This window comes from Pan paniscus, chromosome 11 (assembly GCF_029289425.2).
Source record: "Pan paniscus chromosome 11, NHGRI_mPanPan1-v2.0_pri, whole genome shotgun sequence".
In the NCBI taxonomy this organism is placed as follows: Eukaryota; Metazoa; Chordata; class Mammalia; order Primates; family Hominidae; genus Pan; species Pan paniscus.
This window is the reverse complement of record NC_073260.2, coordinates 48,954,136-48,972,402: the sequence shown is the minus strand read 5'-3', so window position 1 is coordinate 48,972,402 and position 18,267 is coordinate 48,954,136. Positions and strand designations below refer to the sequence as shown.

The 18,267-nt window shown below is 40.0% G+C and overlaps 1 long non-coding RNA gene across 2 annotated transcripts in view; it reads right to left on the bottom strand.

Moving 5' to 3' along the window:
- The window catches only part of LOC117981740 (uncharacterized), a 121,369-nt gene that overhangs the window by 31,351 nt on the left and 71,751 nt on the right, over nt 1-18,267 (bottom strand). For both annotated transcript variants that reach the window (XR_010109029.1, XR_008619672.1), the window contains 3 exons: nt 14,994-15,136; nt 13,454-13,536; nt 7,790-7,982 (listed from right to left, as the gene is read on the bottom strand). This is a non-coding gene — a long non-coding RNA (uncharacterized LOC117981740). The remainder of the gene's footprint in view (nt 1-7,789; nt 7,983-13,453; nt 13,537-14,993; nt 15,137-18,267) is intronic.

The following is an 18,267-nucleotide window of genomic DNA, read 5'->3' as shown; positions in this document are numbered from 1 at the left end:
GTAGCCCAATTACCTTGGGTGCGTGTTCTCATGATCTCCTAGAGCTGTGTCACAGGCTATTGGTCCCTTATATTTGGCTCAGAAGAATTCTCTTCAAATATTTTTCAGAGTTTGACCCTTTTCATCTACAGTCTTAAAAGGCAAGCATTAGTGGCTGCGCAGAGCTGAGAAGATGACCCAGAAAGGCTCCCCATGCACCAGGAGTCAGAGACTCTGGATGGCTTTAGATGAGCCACCTAAGCACTGGTTCATAGCACACTTTCCCCGGGTACACATCAGCTCAGGTGTAAATATAGCAATGCAGATAGCGAGAGTGGTATGAAGCTGCCAATTTGCAAATGAGACTCTGAAGACAGACATGGGGACATCTCGGCATCTGTGCCTTGGAGGTAAATGAAAAGCTGAATGTCTGAAATCCCCTTGCATTTGGGAACACCAGCACTGGGAGGGGGCAGGAGGCTGAACCACTGAAGACTGCGTTGTCACTGTGGTCCTGGGTAGGCTTCTCACAATTTCTAGGTTGCGGTCTTGGAAATAGCTGAGGTGACAAGGACGTAAGGACATAAAAGTGATTTGTGTCATCAGATTTGAGGCTGAGCTTCCACTGGAATATCTGTTAAATAGGAACAAAAATGCATGCATGCACAATTGTGATGAGTAATAAATGAGAAGACTGAGGTGAGGCAGGGTCTCATACTAGCAACTTGCAGGACAAATGCAGCCTGCACAGTGGATTTGGCTTGGAAGGTGAGATAAACATTCATTTTCAAGAAACACTATGGTCCCCAGGAGGCAGTACCCCACCTAGGACCCTCAGTTTTGTTTGTTGGATATGTCTAAACATCTGATATAAGAACCTTGATGAATTGACAGGCTCATTCAGCAAGTCATGGCCATGGTGTGAAGGGAGGTAATGAGAGAGTGTAAAATGAAGAAATAACACAGAAGACTTTTTTTTTTTTTTTTGCTTTGTCACCCAGGCTGGAGTGCAATGGTTCGATCCCAGCTCACTTCAACCTCTGCCCCCCAGGTTCAAGTGATTCTACCGCCTCAGCCACCTAAGTAGCTGGGATTACAGGCACCCATCATCATGCCCAGCTAATTTTTGTATTTTTAGTAGAGACAGGGTTTCACCACATTGGCCAGGCTGGTCTCGAACTCCTGACCTCATGTGATCCATCCACTTCAGCCTCACAAAGTGCTGGGATTAAAGGCATGAGCCACCATGCCCTGCCCAAGGAAGACTATTTCTTGCTAAAAGTTATGTTCAATTTTTGTATCCAATCTGAATACATCTGGACAAATGTATATAGTTGTTACATGCTTTATATTTTGTCCATATTAGCCTATTATTAGTAAAGATGATCGGTTTAACTCTCAATTTAGGAACTTCTACCTTTCTGAATCAGCAGTTTCTCCCCCTTAAACCTAAATCTAAAAATATTGGTCACTGCATGTGAGTGAACTAACACACAGGAAAAATTGAGACAGGCGAGCACCCAGATTTTTCTTTAAATAAAACCATCACACTTTGAGTTAGCCATGAGTTGATAACTGTTGAAGCTGGGTGATGTGTACATGGCAGCTCATTACATTCTGCTTTTGTGTGTGTGATTTCCATAATAAAATAATATGTGTCCTTTATTCTGCAAGATGGTGCACCTGGCACAATGAAGACCATGCACACCTACAGCTGAGACTTCAACATCAGACCGGCTTTTCTGGAAGCAAAGTCTATCTGTGAACTGGAACCTAAACCACATTTCAGAACTGTCACTGCTGGTGACTTTGAGAACTCATATGAACACAAAGTCATTGCCTCCAAAATAACTCTCTTCCATCTTTCGTGGTAATATTTGTCCTTCTGCGAACTGTTCATTTCAGAGACTCTTATTTCTTCTACATTGAGGAAGTCATAAATGATGCCTGTCCCTTCCATTGTTGATAAGACAGTTGACGAGAATGTGTGCAGGTACCTGGTTGTTGGATGCTCATTAAGAGATAACTACTTGACTCCAATCTATACTATAAGGCCACAGTAACCAAAACAGCATGGTACTGATAGAAAAACTGACACATAGACAAAAAGAACAGAATAGAGAACTCAGAAATATGAGTGCACACCTACAACCATCTGATCTTCAACAAACCTGACAAAAACAAGCAATGGGGAAAGGATTCCCTATTTAATAAATGGTACTGGGAGAACTAGCAGCCATATGCAGAAAATTGAAACTGGATCCCTTCCTTATACCTTATACAAAACTTAACTCAAGATGGATTAAAGACTTAAATGTAAAACCCAAAACTATAAGAACGGTAAAAGAAAATCTAGACAATACCATTCAGGACATAGGCACAGGCAAAGATTTTGTGACAAAACACCAAAAGAAATTGCAACAAAAGCAAAAATTGACCAATGGGATCTAACTAAACCAAAGAGCTTCTGCACAGCAAAAGAAACGACCATCAGAGTGAACAGACAACCTACAGAATGGAAGAACATTTTTGCAATCTATCCATCTGACAAAGGCCTAATATCCAGAGCCTACAAGGAATTTAAACAAATTCACAAGGAAAAAACAAACAACCTCATTAAAAAGTGGGCAAAGGACATGAACAGACACTTCTCAAAATAAGACATTCATGCAGCCAACAAACATAAGAAAAAAAGCTCAACATCACTGATCATTAGAGAAATGCAAATCAAAACCACAATGAGATACCATCTCACGCCAGTAAGAACGGCAATTATTAAAAAATTCAAGAAACAACAGATGCTGGCAAGGTTGCAGAAAAAAAGGAACACATCTACACTGTTGGTGGGAATGTAAATTAGTTCAACAACCGTGGAAGACAGTGTGGCAATTACTCAAAGATCTAGAAGCAGAAATACCATTTGATACAACAATCCCATTATTGAGTTTATACCCAAAGGAATATAAATCATTCTATTGTAAAGATACATGCATGTGTATGTTCATTGCAGCACTATTCACAATAGCAAAGCCATGGAATCAATCCAAATGCCCATCAACAGTAGACTGGATAAAGAAAATGTGGTACATATACACCATGGAATGCTATGCAGCCAGAAAAAGGAACAAGATTGTGTCCTTTGCAGGGACATGGGTGGTGCTGGAAGCCATTATCCTCAGCAAACTAATGCAGGAACAGAAAACCAAACAGCACATGTTCTTACTTATAAGTGAGAGCTGAACTATGAGAACACAGGGACACAGGGAGGGGAGCAACACACAGTGGGGCCTGTCAGGGGGTTGGGGAGAGGGAGAGCATTAGGAAGAACAGCTAATGCATGCTGGGCTTAATACACGGGCAATAGGTTGATCTGTGCAGCAAATTACCATGGCATACATTTACCTATGAACAAACCTTTACATCCTGCACATGTACCCCCAGAACTTGAAATAAAAGTTGATAAAACTAACAAACAAAAAAGAAACCTGCACATGTACCCCTGAATCTAAAATAAAAGTTGAAAAAAGGAAAAAAGAAAATCCCATTCCAACTATAAGGCTGAAAGTCAACTGCACACATGAGAATAAAACTCAGCAAAATTCTCTGTCAGACTATTCTGTTTCCTCAACAATTTGTTCTTTTGGCCAATTGATTAAAATATTGTAACATCCTTGAAAACAATATTTTATTATAAACTTATTGGCAATTTTATAAAGAGAGGTGACTACCAGTTCTAGAGTTCTTATCATAACATAGGCACTTGCGCCTGGCCAGCCTCCAAGTCACAACCATTTTGTGGCACTGGTGTTATTCTACTTGAGGTTGTTTTTCTGTCAATTTTCAAGACATTCTCTTGCCTGCCAGCTTCTAATCATATTGACAATATATGACAGCTGCTTGGAAGCCTATTTCTGATTAAAATGTCCTTTAAAATTCACTGGATTTGGCAATAACTTTAAACCATTGGTTATCTGATGTCCTGGACCATAGCTAGAGAAGCAGATGGTGTGGGACCCAGATGGAAGTGGATTTATTTTTCCAAGAAATACCCTTGAACTCAATGACTTTGAGTCAGTCTTTATTTCAAACTTTATTTTTACACAGTTCATCTTTCTTATTAAAAAAAATGGATTTCAGAATGTGTAGATACAAGGATATTCCAGACAGAAATGACAAAGCTTTCAATGCAATATAAATTATTGATTCAAAAGTGGAAGTTATGTTCTTTCCAGTGATTTTCTCATAGTCCAAAATCCTGGCTTTTAAAGTTAGACTTACTGGTGTTCATTTTTGGATTTTGAATCGCACTAGCTTTGTGACCTGAAGCAAATCACTGAAGATCTCTGAGCATCAGTTTTCTTTTAGATAATTCATATTTTTCTTGCTATTATATTATTATGCTATTATTGTATATTCCTTTCTATCCTGAGAGTTAAATAATCATCCTATGTATGGGCCTGGTTAATGTTAATAAGGCTAGTTTTCTTCTTTCTTTCCCTGCAGGAATTGGCTTTCATGCTTTATTGATGTCCTTTGATTTGTCAGTATCATTCAAACTTTTCTCTACAAGTCCTCCCACTTGCAAGATATCTCCTTGTAGGTTCATACCCACTCTCTTATTTTCCTTGTAACAAGATTTTTGATTGAATGTGGATAATAATTTCTGCAGTTTTTTAAGTTGCATTGAATTTTCAGGGAGAATACGCCAAAACCTATGAATAATTCAACATTATCAGAAAAGGTCACCTTTCTGCCCCTCTGCCACAATTTTCTACAAGTTTTTCTTTTTCTTTCTTTCTTTTTTTTTTTTTTTTTTTTTTTTTGTTGTTGTTGAGACAGAGTTTCACTCTTATTGCCCAGGCTGGAGTGCAATGGTCCAATCTCGGCTGACCGCAACCTCCCCCTCCCAAGTTCAAGTGATTCTCCTGCCTCAGCCTCCAGAGTAGCTGGGATTCCGGCCATGCGCCACCACGCCCAGCTAATTTTTGTATTTTTAGTAGACATGGGGTTTCTCTATGTTGGTCAGGCTGGTCTCACACTCCCGATCTCAAGTGACTTACCTGCCTTAGCCTCCCAAAGTGCTGGGATTACAGGCATGAGCCACTGTGCCCAGCCCCAAGTTTTTCTTAATGCATTTCTTGTCTTTCTCAAATGTGTGCTTTAACTGTGCAGCTTCTTTCTCTGTCAACCTTTGATGGTCTTGCACATGAGGAATAAGTTTGGTTGAGTTGAATCCATGAGGAATCTCTGGAAATGGAGACTTGGAGACATTTCCTTGGCTTCTCTAGTTCTAATCCCTTCCTAACTACCCAGCACTAGCTTCTCAACTGTTCAAGAATACAATAATACTGCCATCCTCAGTCTGTCCTCACTCCAGCTCTTCTAGCCTATGCCCTTCAGCTATGTTTTCATATCTGCATTTGAAACTCTTCCAAACTAAGTCTTTTGAAGTTCAGAATCTGACACAGCATTTTAGTGTACATGGAACACACTGGAATCTGAAAGACCCAGCATTGCAAGCATTTATTGCATTGACCTCTGCAGTGTGCAAGAGGGAGGAGAATTTAGCTCATTGTCAAAGCCTGCACGTTAATGCCCTGCAGCTCGTGTAGCAAAGCACCACAAATTGGATGACTTCCACAACAAAAATGGATTCTCTTACAATTTTGGAGGCCAGAGGTCTGAAGGCAAGGTGTCCAAAGTGTTGGTTCCTTGCAAGGCTATGAGGGAGAAACTGCTCCAGGCCTCTTTCCTAGCTTCTGGTGTTTTGCTGGCCACCTTTGGTGTTCCTCGGCTTGCAAACTTCTGTCTTCATCTGCACATCTCCTGTATGGATGTCTATTTCTGAGTCCAAGTTCCCTTTTTATAAAGATACTGGTCATACTGGATTAGGGCCCACCCATAGGACCTCAGCTTGACTTGATCATCTGAAAAGACCATTTCTCAATAAGGTCACATTCACAGGTGCTGGAGGTGAGAACTTTAATATCTTTTGGGATGACAAAATTCATCCCATACTAGACCACTCCATTTTTGTTCTTTGTGGTCAAGAATGCTGAATTTTCTTTTCTCACTGACTAAGAAGAATGTCAATAGGCGTTGTCTACAGGACTGAAACCCAAGTGCGACCTTCTCTCATCTGCACAGAGGCAGGAACAGCTGAAGTTCACTTTCATAGTTCCCTATAAATAACTCATTTCCTCAGGCACCAGGCCTCCTGCTCTCCCTAACTGGAAATTTGGTCAGAGGAAAGGGCTGCAATTTGCTAAAGTAATTACCAAAGCTGTGGATGGATAATTCAAGTTTAGATCATACCATTTGAAAATGTTAATGTATCCTTTACATTTTGAATACCATTTATCTTCCAGCATTATTCTGAAATATATATTAAAATATTTTCTGCTGACTATATTTACTGCAATCGTTCCTCTTCAGTTGTTTCACATCTGGAAAATATGTGTGAGAATTGTTTCTTTGGGGATTCATGTATTTTTTTAAAATGTAGATGATGTAAATCCTACACAGAGTCCATGAATAAGCAACTATTTAGGAGGTGCTGGGCACAGATACCCCACAGAGATTCTCTGGAATTCACAGCTCAACCCTGCAATGTGGATAGGATGGTGCCATTTTGTAGTCTCAGAGAAACTGTGATAGGCTCATTCCCATGAAGCTGAAGGCTTGCCATGCTGGGTCTTTCAGATTCCAGTGTGTTCCATGTGCTAAGAGCTGTGACTTTTCTAAGAATATAGCCCAGCGTGGGGTTGTCTCTGAAGTCAGCCTGCCTAGGCTTGGATCCAGGCCCCAACACTAGATAAGTGAACCTAGACAAGTGACATAATCACTTAGTGCCTCAGTGTCTCACAACCAAATACATGGTATTTATTCGTAGGGTTGTTGTGAAAATGACATGAAATTGTGTTGATAAAACATCTAATATAGGGCCTGGCACACAAGAAGTATATGATACATAGTAGCATCATGTATGTAATTGTCAACAAAGAGTCAATCTCTGTAAAATATTTAAAGAGATTTATTCTGAGCCAAATATGAGTGACCAATGCCTGTGATACAGCCCTCAGGAGATCCTGAGAGCATGTGTTCTAGGTGCTCAGGACACAGCCTAGTTTTATACGTTTTAGGAAGACATGAGACATCAGTCAGTACATGTAAGATATACATTGGCTTGGTCTGGAAAGGCAGGAAAACTTGAAGTGTTGTCTGGGGGAAGTGCTTCTAGGTTATAGGTATATTTAAAAATTTCCTGATTGGCAACTCATTGAAAGAGTTATTAGCAATAGAAAGGAATAAATGTCTGAATTATAATAAGGGGTTGTGGAGACCAAAGTTTTTTCATGCAGATGAAGCCTCCACGTAGCAGACTTCAGAGAGAATAGATTGTAAATGTTTCTTGTCAGACTTAAGGTCTGTGTTGATGTCAAATGGTGGTTGGCTTTTCCTGAATTCCAAAAGGGAGGAAAGTATAATGAGGCCTGCCCGAACCCCACTTCCCATTCTGGCCTGAACCAGTTTTTCAGGTTAACTTTGGAATACCCTGGCTGAAAGGAGAGGTCCATTCAGATGGTTGGCTTTAGGATTTTATTTTTGGTTCACGTAGTGAAGTAATAAGGTGGTAGAAAATAAACATGTTATAACTTACTACAAAATAAGGGCAATTTAGGGAAGGAGAAGCCACTGTCTGTTGGAACCAAAGTCTCATGCTCTTAATTATCCTGCTGTGTTTTCTCTATTCTAAAGGCAGGAAAGTTGCCCTCTTGCTCAGGCAGCCAAGGACATCCAATTCACTTACCTCACCACACGTTTTTGCACCTCCTGTGATGACATAAATCCACTCATAGTTGTGGGAAGAGGTGGTGGTCCTTGGCAGAATGTGTTCTTGGCACAGGGGATTTGAGCTGAAATGTGTCCTGGTCATGCTGAGGTCCATCCAGTACGGCCATGCCAGTTTTGCTCCAACTCAACTTTTCCACATTCAGGTGACCCTGAAAGGATGCAAAAAGTTTGCTTTTGTTAAAAGTGCATTCTAAAAATCTAAAAGTGACACTCCAGAGCTATTGCTGCTTCTCCAGGGATGGCTAGAAATAAACATGCTCACTATCAGCTTTCTGAAAGTACCTTTGGGCCACATGGAGAAGCAGAACTGTTGTGTGGATTTTAACTTCGGTAACTGTATTTAAATTGCCATCCGGCCTTGCAGCCTGAGGAATTCCAGGAAGCATTGTGTGATTTCACACTTAAATTGGTAAAGTGAGGTTGCACATGAAAGCCTTCCTATCCCAGAACCTCACAACATGAACAGAGAATGAGCTATAATGGAAATGAGAGGAAAGAAGAGGCAGTGAAAGAAGGCAGGAGAAAGGACACCAGCACGCATTTAAAATGAATTGTTTGATGAATAGGTGGCTCACCATTAAGCAGAACAACGAATTATCTAAAAATATTCAAAACACAGCATGATGCAGCTCCACATAGCTCTTCTTTTTGTGCTCCTGGCTGTGCTTGGAAAGAGCTAAGACGGTCCTGACCCGCTCATGTGATCCCTGGACTGGGAGAAGTAACAGGAGAGGGGTGCGTGTGACCTTTTCCACACTCCTCATTCTATAGGAACGACAACCGCAAAACTAAAACACAGCCCTCAGGGAGTCTATACTGGTGACTTCCTCAAGGGAGAAAACAGGGAAAAAAGGGAACAAAAAGGCCTACTTATCTTGAGTAATAAATTAAAAATTAGGGGAATAGATTGTAGGTAAGAAATACACACACAGAGAACATCTCAGAAAGGCCTTGTGGAGTCCTCTCACAGGGGCCCAGTCACCTTCCATCAAAGCCATTTTTTCTTCCGGGAGGGGCAATAGGTGTGGGGATGGAACAGTCAGGTGAGGGCAGGGATCAGTCCATTCAGCTGGAGAGAGGCTGCAGGTACAAGTTCCTACCCAGGAAGGAGGACATAACCTAAAGAAGGTAAAATGTCAAATCAGGTTGGGCTGGGCGTGTAATCCCAGCACTTTGGAAGGCTGAGGCAGGCGGATCACCTGAGGTTGTGAGTTTGAAACCAGCCTGACCAACATAGAGAAACCCTGTCTCTACTAAAAATACAAAATTAGCCGGGTGTGGTGGCACATGCCTGTAATCCCAGCTACTCGGGAGGTTGAGGCAGGTGAATCGCTTGAACCTGGGAGGCGGAGGTTGCAGTGAGCTGGGATTGTGCTACTGCACTCCAGCCGGGGTGACAGTGTGAGACTCCGTCTCAAAAAAAAAAAAAAATTCTATGTTACATGCAGTTGTCCTGTCTCCTTAGGCCCTGCTTGGCTGTAATAATTTCTTAGACTTTCTTTGTTTTTGATAACCTTGACAGTTTTGAGGAATACTGGTCAGATATTTTGGAAAATGTCTCTCAATTGTAATTTATCTCATTTTTAAAATAATTAGACTAGGCTTATGAAGTTTTTAAAGGAAAACCATGGAGGTAAATTGCTATTCTCAACACATCATGTCAAGAATACATGCTATCAACATGACTTATACTGTTGATGTTGACCTGGCCAACAAAGTGTTTGTCAGATTTCTCCACTGTAATGCTAGTTTTCCCCACTTTCCATACTCCATGGTCAGTTTCGGTTGGTTAGGTTGTCTCCTCAGTCTAGCAATGCCTTTAGAGAAGGTCCTGTATGGGTAAGGCTGCTGATGGGGGTGCAGAGCCACTGCTAAGATCTGCACAACTGTCACTATGAGTCCTTGCCTCTTTCCCCATTTGTAGCTAACCCCACGCTCTAGTCATGCCAATTCTCCCAGTGTTTCACATGAGGCAAGTCAGAGGTGCACCTCTTAGTTACTGCCACCAAATGCTAGGAGAACTGAACATAAGCCTTAGTCTCTCTTTCTCCCACTTGGTAAATCAAGGGTCAAGGGAGTCCTTCTTAGTGTGTGGCTGTGTCATCTTGGGGGAGAAGCAACACAGACAAAGTAAATCTGCTTATTGTACCCTACTTGATGCAGTTTTTGGGCTCCACTGGCATGCTACTGCCTTTCTACTGGGCTTCTGGATTCTCACAAAGGCATTCCCAACTATGGATAGTTGCTAAGTTGGTGTTTCTGTGAGGGGACTAGGGGTGGGGCCTTCCTGTTCCACCATATTGCTGATGGCACTCTCTCTTTCACTTTTGAAAAAAAAAAAATTACTTTTTGGATATAGAATCTAGAATATAGAATTCTGGGATATAGAATTTTAGGCTGCTGAAAAAAAGATTTCAAACCTTTGTGTGGTTCATTCTACTCTATTCATGCTTGCATGGACCTTGATGAGAACACTGCTGTAATTCTTATTCTTGTTTCACTATATATAATATGTATTTTTCCTTCAAGATTTTGTCTTTGGTTTTCTGCAGTTTGACTAAGATAGGCCTAGATGTGTTGTTTTTATTTATCCTGCTTGGTGTTTATGTTTTGGGGCCTATATCCTTCAATGAGTAACAGGGAATACAGGACAGAGAAATAGTTAAGTAAGAGTATATGGAAAGATGGTGCAAAAGACATGGAGGACAAGTCAGAGAAGGACTGACAAGTAGCACAACTTTTAACCTAATCCAGTACTCACTTTTCAAAACATATATTTGTTATTGTTGTGCTATACAGCTGTGTGTATCCGTATTACATATACGTGATAGAAATAATGTGAAAACCTTTAAAGCAAGCTGCATTGATGGAATTCACTGATATCCCTATGTTTCATGTGTTTCCAGTAGCTTGGTAACATTTGACTCTCCATTTGTTAAAAGAAGTCTCAAATCTTCTCTCAGCTCTTGCAATTGGTTCCATCACTGTTTTTAGTAACCACCCTACTGCACTGAAACCATCTTTAGCAAAATACAGAGTTGGAAATAGGGCTAAATAAGTAATTTAGCTTCTTTCCAAATGAGTAGGTGTGAATATCTTAAATGCAAAATCTTTTCTAACTATACTAGTTGAAAGATATTTTGGTCTCAAAGTCACTTATTTAACTTCCTGTAAATCATTAACACGTTCTTTGGCCATTTTAAATGAATTAATGATCAGGTCTAGTATATTAAGCTAATAGAAATATTTAAATCAATTATTATACATTTTAAGTAATATAACCAATATATTTCCAAATAAAAACCATTAAGTGTATCTTCATGCAATTCTCAGTGAACAAGGTTATGTACAATACACATATTGATAGCCCCTTTGAAGTATCTAATTTCCTTAGAACTTGGGAAGGATCTATTTAACATTTTAAATATGCCTGAGAAATATGTCCTATATTTTCTCAATAATTCAGCTTTAACATATAATTTTTAAGACAAATTTAAAAGTTATTCAATAGCAACAAAAAGTGAATAAGATCTTATTTTTTTTTTTTTTTGAAATGGAGTCTCACTCCATCACCAGGCTGGAGTGCAGTGGTGCTTTTTTGACTCACTGCAACCTCTGCCTCCTGGGTTCAAGCAATTCTCCTGCCTCAGCCTCCTGAGTAGCTGGAACTACAGGCGCCTGCCGTCTCTATTTTTAGTAGAGATGGGGTTTCACCATGTTGGCCAGGATGGTTTCAATCTCTTGACCTCGTGATCCGCCCATCTCGGCCTCCCAAAGTGCTGGGATTACAGGCATGAGCCACTGTGCCCAGCCAAGATCCGTTTTTTAAGCATTCTCCTTAGCAGAGCTACTTCCTTTGCTATACAGAATAAGACATCCAAATACGTCTTCATTGTCACTGCAAGTTCATAAAATAATCTGTCATTCGGAGGTGCATTTTCCATGCTACTGGGTGCACTAGCAACGCTGGAGATTCCTGTGACCTTTCACTAGGATTCTTGACATCTTTGTGTTGATGAGCATAAGATAAGCAAGTGCTTAAAAACCTGGTGCAGTTTTTTAAAGTCCTCCTGCAATCCACTCACCTTATTCTCCATGGCTGCTGTTCCATCTGCAGCAGAGGCGATGACTCTGAGAAATGCACTGTTTTAATAAATTTTAAGAGTTTCAGGCAATGGAAATGTGTTTATATTCATTGTCAGTAATTTTGAAAGCAACATTTCCTCTGTGGCTTTTCATCCCTTACAAATTTGACATATGCAAGCAGTAAACCTTCATTATCACCTGAGGTGTTTCTTTTTCTTCACTTACAATGCAAATTTACTAAATGGCAGTACATTATTAAGTTGTATTTAAATCTTTCCCCACCTCAAAATTTTTTTGAAGCATGAAAGTTGCTTGTTGAAAAAGAAAACAATTATCTCCTTGGAATTTATTTCCATTTAGTATTAATAATCATTCATACAGCTAATATGATAACTTTTCTCTAGTATTATATAGTTTGCCATATTTTACATTAATTTTTTACCTTAGTTTTACCTAAGAAGCAATGAAATATCTTCTTTCTTTCTGATCCAAAAATGCCTTCAATATTTTAGTTACATTATTACTTTTGTCAAATTGTTACAGGAAAGGGGTTCTGGTCCAGACCCCAAGAGAGGGTTTCTGGATCTTACACAAGAAAGAATTCAGGGCAAGTCCATACAGTAAAGTGAAAGCAACTTTATTAGGAAAGTAAAAGAATAAAAGAATGGCTACTCCATAGAAACAGCAGCCCTGAAGGCTGCTTTGCCCATTTTTATGGTTATTTCTTGATTATATCCTGAACAGGGGGTGGGTTATTCACGCCTCCCCTTTTTAGACCATATAGGGTAACCTCCCGGCATTGCCACGGCATTTGTAAACTGTCATGGCGCTAGTAGGAATGTAGCAGTGAGGACAAACAGAGCTCACTCTCGTCACCATCTTGGTTTTGGTGGGGGTTAGCCAACTTCTTTACTGCAACCTGTTTCATCAGCAAGGCCTTTATGACCTGTATCTTGTGCTCCTATCTCATCCTGTGACTTAGAATGCCTTAACTGTCTGGGAATGCAGCCCAATAGGTCTCAGCCTTATTTTACCCAGCTCCTATTCAAGATAGAGTTGCTCTGGTTCAAACGTCTCTGACAAAATCATGTCTTCATATCTTGTAAGTTCAATAGATACTTGACATCTCTCTTTATCAAAGTATTTTTGGAAAATGTTTGCCTAATTTATGGTTTTATTCTGTTTTTTTAAAATAAATTTTGAAACAAAACCACTACTGAGAATCTAACAATGTTATTTGGTAATTTATTCTTATATTTAACATTTTAAATAAAATCTAAATTTGCATATTTTCCTGTATAGGTAGATCACCGTAATCAGGAGAGTTACAAGTGCAAATTGATAAAGAGTGCTTTATCAGTAAGTCAAATACCAGGAATAAAATTCTTGATGACAGCATGCTTTTCCAAAATAATGGACAATTCTTGGTAAAGTGCCAAATAAAGCAATATGTAATTTTCCCTTAATTTCTATGGTAGATCCATTTGTGTGACGTTCAACACATATTACAATTGTGTGAAAGCATCATACTTACATGTAAAACAGGCCTCCATCATTTTTTCAGCTTCATCATTTTCACTGAAACATTCAAAGTAAACTGGAACACAGCATGGTTTTCTAGGGTACAGAAAGGTATATCTCGATTTTGGAGAATTCTAGATGTGGACTGACTAAAAGTCCCAGTCCTCATTCTCTAAATGCTCAGAAAATTTCCAAAATTCCCTGAAGAGGAGATATTACCTCCTATGGGAACCACTGATATCTCACAACCACTCATATCTTTGCAACCTCAGAGTAACAGTGCTCCAGTTTACAAAAAGAAAACTGAGATTCAGAATGGGGAAAAAATGCCCTGTATGGTTACATAACTAATACATAGTAGAGATGGAATTAAAATTCAGGTCTGTGTACTTCAGAGACAAGCCTTTTCCACTAGAACCTGCTGGTGCCAATCTCTTTTGATTAAATAAATAGGTGAATCCAAAATTAATAAATGGACTCATGATTTGGCCTTAAAGATCTTTTGCCATCCCAACCGCTCCTTGAAGGGAAGGAAATTGAGGCCCACACAGACTATTGCACTTTCTAATATGGGAAGTCTTGTCCACACTACAGTGACCATATTTCACAAACCCAACATGTTCTCTTGGATGGACTTAAAGCCACTGGATACAAAAATCACTACTATTTTAATTGCACAACTCTTTATTGCTTCCTTGTATTTTGTGAACTGATAATGAGTCACAGTGATATTGCAGAATTGTGATTTTTTTTTGGCTGTGAGGTTTGAAAAATTAAACAGGTTGAGGTTGAACTAATTTTGCTAATGTGACCTTTTAATGTTTAAAAACTGCATAATTCCCCTCAAAAACAAGTTCCTCTTGCTTTTACTAGGAAAATGATACTGATAAAATATAAATTAAATCAACTTGATAGACAGACTGGGCAACTCAACGCAAAACACCTAATTAATTGCCAACAATGAAGTTTCATGTGAAATATGATAAAATGACATAACACTGCATTTGAAACAAGATAATTTCCAGAGAAAGATTTTAAAAGCAGTTTCTAACTGATAATGTGTGAAAAGTTAATTAAATGCAATCACTAATTATCATTATTGCCCCATTTAGAAGAAAGCATCAAGTACAAGAGTATTTTTCATATCTCCCTCATTTAATCCTTATGAAGCATATGTTACTTTTTCAATTTTACATATGAGATAAGTGAGGCTGAGAAAGTTAAAAGGAACTGTAGGATCAGGGATCACAAAGCCAGTAGTGTCAGACATGATAATCCAATCCTGGTATGTTTTGCTCCAAAGGCTACATCTCAAACTTACAATGTGCTGTTTATTTATGGACAGTGCAGCCCCAACGTGTGTGTTAAATGTGAACTAAAGAAGTTATAAAATGTGTTATGCATTTATGTGGCCCAAATGTCCTTGTGTTAACCAAGCCATGGCTATAAAACAAAGCTATGCTTTTTTCTTATTAGTTCGAATTTTATTGAAGCAACCATGCACACAATTTTTTTAAAAAACACGAATAAAAACTGAATGGGAATTTTCTTACCTCTGCTGTGCTGAGGCATGAAGACAGTAGATGCATCATTTTAAAGCAGGGCCAAGATGAAAAAGTTGCAAAATTGGTGTACTAGGAACCCTGCATTTCTCTCCTTAGCTTACCACTTCTTCCTATGCAAGAGGCTGGGCATGCTGCAAAAGGAAAGAATTCAGAGGAGAAGAATTTTAGAGCAGGGCTGGGGTTTCCCCTCCTCCCAGTTCAGATATGGAGTAGGGGCTTGCCTTTGCCTTCTGGCTTAACAATGTTTTGCGGTTGGTGTCTGACTCCAGCCTGGAAAATCTAAAGAGTTAGAGAAGGTCTGGAGAATAGCCAATGGATGAGCCAAGGGGAAGTGGTTGTGTCAGAGGCATTTGAACCAGAGTGACTCCATCTTGAGTAGGGGCTGGATAAAATTAGGCTGAGACCTACTGGGCTGCATTCCCACATGGTTAAGGCATTCTAAGTCACAGGATGAGATAGGAAGTCGGCATAAGACACAGGTCCTAAAGACTTTGCTGATAAAACAGGTTGGAGTAAAGAAGCCAGTTAAAACCCACCAAAACCAAGATGGCCACGAGAGCGACCTTTGGTCGTCCTCACTGCTACACTCCCACCAGCACCATGACAGTTTACAAATGCCATGGCAATGCCAGGAAGTTACCCTATATGGTCTAAAAAAAGAAGGCATGAATAATCCACCCGTTGTTTAGCATATAATCAACAAATAACCATTAAAAATGGACAACCAGCAGCCCTCAGTGCTGCTCTGTCTATGGAGTAGCCATTCTTTTATTCTTTTACTTTCCTAGTAAACTTGCTTTCACTTTACTATGGACTTGCCCTGAATTCTTTCTTGCACAAGATCTAAGAACCCTCTCTTTGGGTCTGGATCGAGACCCCTTTCCTGTAACAGTTGCATCAGGAAAACTGCCAGGCAAAAGTTGCATAAATGTTTCCTCTGGACTGTCCAGATGGAAGAGAGTACCAGCTTGGATCATCATAGGTCCTGCTCACGAGGGTCAGAGGAAAAGGAAGTCAGATTTCAGCAGAGAGATACTGCAGGATGTCTAGAGCGTGGGGCAGGAGGAAGTGAAGAGTGGTAGGAGTGTGCATCTCTCAAACAGAGACATGAGATTGAGTACCTGTGATCTGGCAAATACAGATTGACCCCAATCCATGCCACATGAGCTGAGGGGTCATCACAGCATGTACTGCCCAAATTTCTGGCCCACAAACTATGAGATATCATAAAATTATGGTTATTTTAAGCAGTTATATTCTGAGATGTTTTGTTACACATCAAACAAGTCACTTTGAAGAACCATTAAAAACAATCATTAGAGATGAAGTTAACTTAAAACATCTGCCAGACACAGGGCCTGAGCCCAGATAATAATAAGACCAATTAGGTGAAAATGTCTCATGCTCTTTCCCATCTCCAAAGAGAGGTAGAAGCTCTAAATTATCACAGAGAGAATGAACCTGACCTCATTCCCAGAAAGACTGGATTGCCCTATCAGCAGCAGACATTCAATGCTTTAGTTACATGTTACTGACAACGTTAATTATTGATCAGAGGATTTCATGTTACCCAAGAAAGAACAAATTTGTGGGCCTGCTCAAGTTTTCATCAAAGGCCGGAAAAAAACTTGTTCCAGAAAATAAATTTTAAAAGGAGAGATATTTTATATTGCATACCATAAGTTATGCTATTTCAACATATCAAAGAACTAGAGCAAACCCTTTCAACTTCTTTAGTTGTGTCTTCCTGTATTCAAATATATTTCTTCTAAATACTGCAACTGCATGAGAGATTCCAAGGCAGAGTATCCCAGCTGAAGTCAACTCAAAAACTGTATGATTGCATACATAATCTGTATGATTATGATGACCTGTAGTTATCCAACATTGGAGCCCGAAGAAAAATTCATGGAGACAATCTGTAAATAATTTGGGAGAAACATCCAGGCACTATCATAAGATCACAGTTTTGTTTTTGTTTTTGTTTTGAGACAGGATCTCACTCTGTGCCCCAAGCTGGAGTATAGTGGCGTGACCTTGGCTCACTGCCGCCTCAATCTCCTGGGCTCAAGGGATCCTCCCACCTCAGCCTCTCAAGTAGCTGGGACTACAGGCATGTACCACTATGCCTGGCTAATTTTTTGTAGTTTTTGTAGAGATGGGGGGTCTCACTGTGCTGCCCAGGCTGATCTTGAACTCCTGGGCTCAAGCAATCCTCCTGCCTTAGCTTTCCAAAATGCTGGGACTACAGACATGAACCACCACACTCGGCTGATCACTGTTTTAGGAGTCAGACTGTCCTATGTTTGAATAGTGCCTCTGCTGCTTATTAGCTATATTCTTCATCAACCAAAAATTTTAATTAAAGGATCAAATCAGTGTCAGACCCAGCTAGGTATTAGAGGCACCCCAGTACATAGTGGCCAGTGACTGGCACAGAGTGAAGGAATGAACTTACTATGCTTCAGCCTCAGTTGCCCTGTGTGCAATGAGGATCCCAACTCCTCACCTTCTGGCCGAAGATAAGCATTAAATAAAATGATTAATGTGTGATATGGTTTGGGTCTGTGTCCCCACACAAATCTCAAATTGTAATCTCCAGTGTTAGAAGAGAGGCCTTGTGGCAGATGATTGGATCATGGGGGTGGATTTCCCCCTGCTGTTCTCATAATAATGAGTGAGTTCTCATGAGATCTGGTTATTTATAAAAGTGTGTAGCACCTCTCCCTTTGTTCTATACTTCCTTCTCTGGCCATGTAAGATGTGCGTGCTTTCCCTTCACCTTTCTCCATGATTGTAAGTTTCCTGAGGCCTCTCCAGCCATGCTTCCTGCACAGCCTGTACAACTGTGAGTCAATTAAGCTTCTTTTCTTTATAGATTGCTTAGTCTCAGGTAGTGGTTTTTTGTTTCGTTTTGTTTTGTTTTTGTTGTTGTTCTTGTTGTTGTTGTTGTTGTTGGAGACAGAGTCTGGCTCTGTCGCCTAGGCTGGAGTGTAGTGGCATGATCTCAGCTCACTGCAACTTCTGCCTCCCAGGCTCAAACAATCCTCCCACATCAGCCTCTCAAGTAGCTGGTACTACAGGTATGTGCCACCAGCTTTGCTAATGAGGTACTTCTTCATAGCAATGTGAGAACAGACTAACACGATGTTGACAAACAGGCCCACTATTCACACCTAATAAAGGATAATAGCCATTTCGTTGTATTTTGTTTGCAGAAGACAAAACCAACCTGGTGAACCAAAGGGGTTTCCAGGTTTAA